Source organism: Arachis ipaensis, chromosome B7 (genome assembly GCF_059453495.1).
Source record: "Arachis ipaensis isolate K30076 ecotype BB chromosome B7, ASM5945349v1, whole genome shotgun sequence".
Taxonomy (NCBI): Eukaryota; Viridiplantae; Streptophyta; class Magnoliopsida; order Fabales; family Fabaceae; genus Arachis; species Arachis ipaensis.
Genome location: NC_142442.1, coordinates 113,504,525 through 113,513,279, shown reverse-complemented (window position 1 = coordinate 113,513,279; position 8,755 = coordinate 113,504,525). Strand labels below are relative to the sequence as shown.

Genomic DNA, 8,755 nt, shown 5'->3' with positions numbered 1-8,755 from the left:
GCATGTTTTTCTTTTCTTGAAAATATTCAAAAATAAGTCTTGATGTTCATCTTGATCTTCAAAGTGTTCTTGGTGTTCATCTTAACATTCATAGTGTTCTTGCATGCATTAGTTGTTTTGATTCATAATTTTTATGTTTTGTGTCAATTTTATGTTTTTCTCTCTCTCATCATTAAAAATTCAAAAATAAAAAATATCTTTCCCTTTTTCTCTCTAAAAATTTCGAAAATTTGGATTGACTCTTTCAAAAATTTTTAAAATTTAGTTATTTCTTATGAGTCAAATCAAATTTTCAATTTAAAAATCTTATCTTTTTCAAATCTTTTTCAAAAATCAAATCTTTTTCATTTTTCTTTCATAAATTTTCGAAAATTCCAAAATGATTTTCAAAAATCTTTTTCTTATTTTGTTTCATAATTTCAAATCTTTACTAACAATTATTAAGAAAGGTTTAATCTTTAAATTTCAAAATCATATATTTTTAGTTTCTTGTTAGTCAAGTAATCAACTTTAATTTTCAAAATCAAATCTTTTTAAATCTCTTATTCAAATCTTCTTCAAAATAAGTTTCAATCACATCTTTTTCAAAATCAATTTCAAAATCTTTTCTAACTTCTCCCCTAACCTCTTATCTTTTTAAAATTGATTTTCAAATCTTTTTCAATCAATCTTATCTTTTTGTTTCAATCATATCTTTTTCAATTTCAATCATATCTTTTTCAAAACTGTCCAACTAACTCTCTACCTTTAATTTTCGAAAATCCCTTCCCTCTTTTTCAAAATTTCGCTTTAATTAACTAATTGTTCTAATTTTAATTTATTTTAATTTCAATTTTAATTTTCGAATTTTAAATTTAAATTTAAAATATTTTTATTTTATTTTGTTAAATTTTCGAATTCTTCTCTCATATCTAATCTCCTTCTATTTATTTATTCATCCATTGACACTTCTATCCTCACCCTTGTGTTTGGATTCTCATCTTTTCCTTCTTCTATCCTTACTTTCTTCTACTCACATAAAGGAATCTCTATACTGTGACATATAGGATTCAATATTTTCTTTTGTGTTCTCTTCTTTTTCATATGAGCAGGAACAAGGATAAGAACATTCTTGTTGAAGCTGATCCTGAACCTGAAAGGACTCTGAAGAGGAAGCTAAGGGAAGCTAAAGCACAACTCTCTGGAGAAAATTTGACAGAAATTTTCGAAAAAGAAGACAACATGGCCAAAAATAATAACAATGCAAGGAAGATGCTTGGTGACTTTACTGCACCAAATTCTAATTTACATGGAAGAAGCATCTCAATTCCTGCCATTGGAGCAAACAACTTTGAGCTTAAACCTCAATTAGTTTCTCTGATGCAACAGAACTGCAAGTTTCATGGACTTCCATCTGAAGATCCTTTTCAGTTCTTGACTGACTTATTGCAGATCTGTGATACTGTTAAGACCAATGGTTGATCCCGAGGTCTACAGGCTTATGCTTTTCCCGTTTGCTATAAGAGACAGAGCTAGAGTATGGTTGGACTCTCAACCTAAAGATAGCCTGAACTCTTGGGATAAGTTGGTCACGGCTTTCTTAGCCAAGTTCTTTCCTCCTCAAAAGCTTAGTAAGCTTAGAGTGGATGTTCAAACCTTCAGACAGAAAGAAGGTGAATCCCTCTATGAAGCTTGGGAGAGATACAAGGAACTGACCAAAAAGTGTCCTTCTGACATGCTTTCAGAATGGACCATCCTGGATATATTCTATGATGGTCTGTCTGAGCTATCAAAGATGTCACTGGACTATTCTGCAGGTGGATCCATTCACCTAAAGAAAATGTCTGCAGAAGCTCAAGAACTCATTGACATGGTTGCAAATAACCAGTTCATGTACACTTCTGAGAGGAATCCTGTAAGTAATGGGACACCTCAGAAGAAGGGAGTTCTTGAAATTGATACTCTGAATGCCATATTAGCTCAGAACAAAATATTGAATCAGCAAGTCAATATGATTTCTCAGAGTCTGAATGGAATGAAAGCTGCATCCAACAGTACTCAAGAGGCATCTTCTGAGGAAGAAGCTTATGATCCCGAGAACCCTGCAATAGCAGAGGTAAATTACATGGGTGAACCCTATGGAAACACCTATAATTCCTCATGGAGAAATCACCCAAATTTCTCATGGAAGGATCAACAAAAGTCTCAACAAGGCTTTAATAATGGTGGAAGAAACAGGCTTAGCAATAGCAAACCTTTTCCATCATCCACTCAGCAACAGACAGAGAATTCTGAGCAGAATCCATCTAGCTTAGCAAATATAGTCTCTGATCTATCTAAGGCCACTTTAAGTTTCATGAATGAAACAAGGTCCTCCATTAGAAATTTGGAGGCACAAGTGGGCCAGCTGAGTAAAAGAGTCACTGAAACTCCTCCTAGTACTCTCCCAAGCAATAAAGAAGAAAATCCAAAGAGAGAGTGCAAAGCCATTGATTTAATCATCATGGCCGAACCTACAAGGGAGGAGGAGGACGTGAATCCTAGTGGGAAAAACCTCCTGGGACGTCCAGTGATCAATAAGGAGTTTCCCTTTGAGGAACCAAAGGAATCTGAGGCTCATCTGGAGACCATAGAGATTCCATTAAACCTCCTTATGCCATTCATGAGCTCTGATGAATACTCTTCTTTTGAAGAGAATGAGGATGTTACTGAAGAGCAAGTTGCCAAGTACCTTGGTGCAATCATGAAGTTGAATGCCAAATTATTTGGTAATGAGACTTGGGAAGATGAACCTCCCTTGCTCATCAATGAACTGAGTGATCTGGATCAACTGAAATTACCTCAGAAGAAACAGGATCCTGGAAAGTTCTTAATACCTTGTACCATAGGCACCATGACCTTTGAGAAGGCTCTATGTGACCTTGGGTCAGGGATAAACCTCATGCCACTCTCTGTATTGGAGAAACTGGGAATCTTTGAGGTGCAAGCTGCCAGAATCTCATTAGAGATGGCAGACAACTCAAGAAAACAGGCTTATGGAAAAGTAGAGGACGTGCTAGTAAAGGTTGAAGGCCTTTACATCCCTGCTGATTTCATAATCCTAGATACTGGGAAGGATGAGGATGAATCCATCATCCTTGGAAGACCTTTCCTAGCCACAGCAAGAGCTGTGATTGATATGGACAGAGGAAAATTGATCCTTCAACTGAATGAGGACAACCTTGTGTTTAAAACTCAAGGATCTCCTTCTGTAACCATGGAGAGGAAGCATGAAAAGCTTCTCTCACTGCAGAGTCAACCAAAGCCCCCACAGTCAAACTCTAAGTTTGGTGTTGGGAGGCCACAACCAAACTCTAAGTTTGGTGTTGAACCCCAACAACCAAACTCTAAGTTTGGTGTAGGGAGGTCCCAACCTTGCTCTGATTATCTGAGGCTCCATGAGAGCTCACTGTCAAGCTATTGACATTAAAGAAGTGCTTATTGGGAGGCAACCCAATGTTATTTAATCATTTTTATTTTATTTTCTCTTTGTTATTTTATGTTTTATTAGGTTGATGATCATGTGGAGTCACAAAAACTAATAAAAAATCGAAAACAGAATGAAAAACAGCATTAAAAACAGCACACCCTGGAGGAAGGGTTTACTGGCGTTTAAACGCCAGTAAGGAGCATCTGGCTGGCGTTTAACGCCAGAACAGAGCATGAAACTGGCATTAAATGCCAGAAACAAGCAGCAGTCTGGCATTTAAATGCCATGATTGCACCCAGAGGAAAGCTGGCATTAAACGCCAAAAACAAGCATCAGACTGGTGTTTAACGCCAGAAACATGCTATAGACTGGTGTTGAACGCCCAAAACAAGCATGGAAGTGGCGTTTAACGCCAGAAATATGCTGCAGTCTGGCGTTAAATGCCAGGATTGCATGTATAGGACATTTTACACGTCTAAAAGGTGCAGGGATAAGAAATCCTCAAACACCTCAGGATTTGTGGATCCCACAGGATTCCCTTAGGATCTGCGGACCCCACAGGATCCCCACCTACTTCTCTCCTCTTGACACCTTTCTATAACTCTCTTCCCCAAATACCCCTCACCAATCAACTCAATCACTCTTCCCCATCACCCCCTCACCACTCACATCCATCTTCTCTTCCCTATAAACCCCACCTACCTTCAAATTCAAAATATTTTCCCTCCCAAACCCAACCCTAAATGGCCGAACCCTAAACCCCTCCCCACTTCTATATAAACCCCTCATTCCTTCTTCTATTTCACACAACACAACCCTATCTTCTTCTACTTGGCCGAAACCTACTATCTCTCCCTCTCCTCCATTTCTCTTCTTCTTCTACTTCTTTCTTTCTTCTTTTGCTCAGGGACGAGCAAACATTTTAGGTTTGGTGTGGTAAAAGCATAGCTTTTTGTTTTTCCATAACCATTTATGGCACCTAAGACCAGAGAAACCTCTAGAAAGAGGAAAGGGAAGGCAATTGCTTCCACCTCTGAGTCATGGGAGATGGAGAGATTCATCTCAAAAGTCCATCAAGACCACTTCTATGAAGTTGTGGCCAAGAAGAAAGTGATCCCTGAGGTTCCTTTCAAGCTCAAGAAGAATGAGTATCCGGAGATCCGACTTGAAATCCAAAGAAGAGGTTGGGAAGTTCTCACCAACCCCATTCAACAAGTCGGGATCCTAATGGTTCAAGAGTTCTATGCAAACGCATGGATCACTAGGAACCATGATCAAAGTGTGAACCCGAATCCAAAGCATTGGCTCACCATGGTTCGGGGGAAATACTTATATTTCAGTCCAGAAAAATGTAAGGCTGGCATTCAACTTGCCAATGATGGAAGAGAACGCACGCCCCTACACAAGAAGGGTCAACTTTGATCAAAGGTTGGACCAAGTCCTCATAGACATATGTGAGGAAGGAGATCAATAGAAAATTGACTCAAGAGGCAAGCCGATTCAATTAAGAAGGCATGACCTCAAACCAGTGGCTAGGGGATGGCTAGAGTTCATTCAACGCTCAATCATTCCTACTAGTAACCGGTCTGAAGTTACTATAGACCGGGCCATCATGATCCATAGTATCATGACTGGAGAAGAGGTGGAAGTTCATGAGATTATACCTCAAGAACTCTACAAGGTGGCTGACAAGTCCTCCATTTGGGCAAGGTTAGCCTTTCCTCACCTCATTTGCCACCTCTGCAATTCGGCTGGAATTGACATAGAGGGAGACATCCTCATTGAAGAGGACAAGCCCATCACTAAGAAAAGGATGGAGCAGATAAGAGATCATGAACCTCAACATGAGCATGAGGAAATTCCTCACCATGAAATCCCTGAGATGCCTCAGGGGATGCACTTTCCTCCACAGAATTATTGGGAACAAATCAACACTTCCCTAGGAGAACTAAGTTCCAACATGGGACAGCTAAGGGTGGAGCACCAAGAGCACTCCATCATCCTCCATGAGATTAGAGAAGATCAAAGAGCTATGAGGGAGGAGCAATAAAGACAAGGAAGAGACATAGAGGAGCTCAAAAGTACCATTGGTTCTTCAAGGAGAGGAAGACGCCACCCTCACTAAGGTGGACTCATTCCTTAATCTCCTTGTCTATTTATTTTACTGTTTTTCGATTTTTGAGCTTTATGTTTTATTTATGTTTGTGTCTTTACTATATGATCACTAGTGTCTAAGTGTCTGTGCCTTAAAGTTATGAATATGAATCCATCACCTCTCTTAAATGAAAACTATTTTAATTACAAAAGAACAAGAAGTACATGGTTTCGAATTCATCCTTGAAACTAGTTTAATTATTTTGATGTGGTGGCAATACTTTTTGTTTTCTGAATGTATGCTTGAACAGTGCATATGTCTTTTGAAGTTGTTGTTTATGAATGTTAAATATGTTGGCTCTTGAAAGAATGATGAAAAGGAGAAATGTTATTTGATAATCTAAAAAATCATAAAAATGATTCTTGAAGCAAGAAAAAGCAGTAAATACAAAAGCTTGCAAAAAAAATGCGAAAAAAAAGAGAAAAAGAAAAAGAAAAAGTAAGCAGAAAAAGCCAAAAGCTCTTTAAACCAAGAGGCAAGAGCAAAAAGCCAATAGCCCTTAAAACCAAAAGGCAAGGGTAAATAAAAAGGATCCAAGGCTTTGAGCATCAGTGGATAGTAGGGCCTAAAGGAATAAAATCCTGGCCTAAGCGGCTAAACCAAGCTGTCCCTAACCATGTGCTTGTGGCGTGAAGGTGTCAAGTGAAAACTTGAGACTGAGCGGTTAAAGTCGAGGTCCAAAGCAAAAGAAAGAGTGTGCTTAAGAACCCTGGACACCTCTAATTGGAGACTCTAGCAAAGCTGAGTCACAATCTGAAAAGGTTCACCCAGTTATGTGTCTGTGGCATTTATGTATCCGGTGGTAATACTGGAAAACAAAGTGCTTAGGGCCACGGCCAAGACTCATAAAGTAGCTATGTTCAAGAATCAACATACTGAACTAGGAGAATCAATAACACTATCTGAATTCTAAGTTCCTATAGAAGCCAATCATTCTGAACCTCAATGGATAAAGCGAGATGCCAAAACTATTCAAGAGGCAAAAAGGTACAAGTCCCGCTCATCTGATTGGAGCTAAGTTTCATTGATATTTTGGAATCTATAGTATATTCTCTTCTTTTTATCCTATTTGATTTTCAGTTGGTTGGGGACAAGCAATAATTTAAGTTTGGTGTTGTGATGAGCGGATAATTTATACGCTTTTTGGCATTGTTTTTACATAGTTTTCAGTATGATTTAGTTAGTTTTTAGTATATTTTTATTAGTTTTTAATTAAAATTCACATTTCTGGACTTTACTATGAGTTTGTGTATTTTTCTGTGATTTCAGGTATTTTCTGGCTGAAATTGAGGGACTTGAGCAAAAATCAGATTCAGAGGTTGAAGAAGGACTGCAGATGCTGTTGGATTCTGACCTCCCTGCACTAAAAGTGGATTTTCCGGAGCTACAGAACTCCAAATGGCGCTCCCTCAATTGCGTTGGAAAGTAGACATCCAGGGCTTTCCAGAAATATATAATAGTTTATACTTTGATTAAGGATAGACGACGTAAACTGGAGTTGAATGCCAGTTCTATGCTGCATTCTGGAGTCAAACGCCAGAAACAGGTTGCAAAGTGGAGTTAAATGCCAGAAACAGGTTACAAACTGGCATTCAACTCCAAGAGAAACCTCTACACGTGTAAAGCTCAATGCTTAGTTCAAGCACACACCAAGTGGGCCCCAGAAGTGGATTTTTGCATCATTTACTCAATTCTGCAAACCCTAGTAACTAGTTTAGTATAAATAGGACTTTTTACTATCATGTTTACATCTTTGGATCATCTTTGATTAGTTTTATGCTATCTTAGACTTTTGTGAGGGCTGGCCATTCGGCCATGCCTGAACATTTATCACTTGTGTATTTTCAACGGTAGAGTTTCTACACACCATAGATTAAGGTGTAGAGCTCTGCTGTTACTCAAAGATTAATGCAAAGTAATACTGTTTTTCTATTCAATTCAACTTATTCCGCTTCTAAGATATTCATTCGCACTTCAATATGATGGATGTGATGATCGTGATAGTCATCATCATTCTCAACTTATGAACGCGTGCCTGACAACCACTTCCGTTCTACCTTAGATTGAATGGATATCTCTTGGATATCTAATACAGGGGACCGAGTCCGAGTTATTAGTGTCTTCGTGGTATAAGTTAGAACCCATGGACGGCCATTCTTGAGAATCCGGAAAGTCTAAACCTTGTTTGTGGTATTCCGAGTAGGATTCAGGGATTGAATGACTGTGACGAGCTTCAAACTCGCGAGTGCTGGGAGTAGTGACAGACGCAAAAGGATCAATGGATCCTATTCCAGTATGATCGAGAACTGACAGATGATTAGCCATGCAGTGATAGCGCATTGGACCATTTTCACTGAGAGGACATGTGGGCATTGACAACGGTGATGCCTAACATACAGCTTGCCATGGAAAGGAGTAGGAAGGATTGGATGAAGACAGCAGGAAAGCAAAGGTTCAGAGGGACGAAAGCATCTCTATACGCTTATCTGAAATTCTCACCAATGAATTACATAAGTACTACTATCCTATTTTATATTTTATTTATCTTTTACTTATCAATTCATAAAATCAGTTGAATCCGCCTGATTGAGATTTACAAGGTGACCATAGTTTGCTTCAAGCCGACAATCTCCGTGGGATCGACCCTTACTCACATAAGGTTTATTACTTGGACGACCCAGTGCACTTGCTGGTTAGTTGTACGAAGTTGTGAAACAGAATTAAGAACATGAACGTGCGTATTGAGTTTTTAGCGCTGTTACCAAGGAAGAAATGATCACAATTTCGCACACCAAGCACAAAATGCACCCACCCATACGCGTGGCTGATGCGTACGCGTCGCTTTGCTTTTCTGATTACCATGCATGCACATGGGCGACGGGCACGCGTCACTTTGTTTTTCTGACTTCCACGCGTGTGCGTGGGCGACGCGCACGCGTGACCCTTTTTTCAGCAAAAGTTGATTTTTGAGTGTTTAAAGCCGAATTTCAATCTTTTAAGCCTCCATTCTAATCCTCTAAGTCTTAAATCTTTATAGTATGCCTAGTATTGAAAAGAAGCTAGGATATGTGGTAACTTGTGGATGAAGTAAAGTGAGAATCAATGATAAATGATGAGTATTGATAATTGTATGAGTTATTGAGAGTGTTAAT

The 8,755-nt window shown here is 38.7% G+C and overlaps 1 non-coding gene across 1 annotated transcript; it reads right to left on the bottom strand.

Moving 5' to 3' along the window:
* Nucleotides 1–1,612: 1,612 nt before the first annotated feature.
* Nucleotides 1,613–1,720, bottom strand: LOC148553773 (small nucleolar RNA R71). Its single transcript, XR_015892615.1, has one exon. It is a non-coding gene; the product is annotated as a small nucleolar RNA R71 (small nucleolar RNA).
* Nucleotides 1,721–8,755: the final 7,035 nt, after the last annotated feature.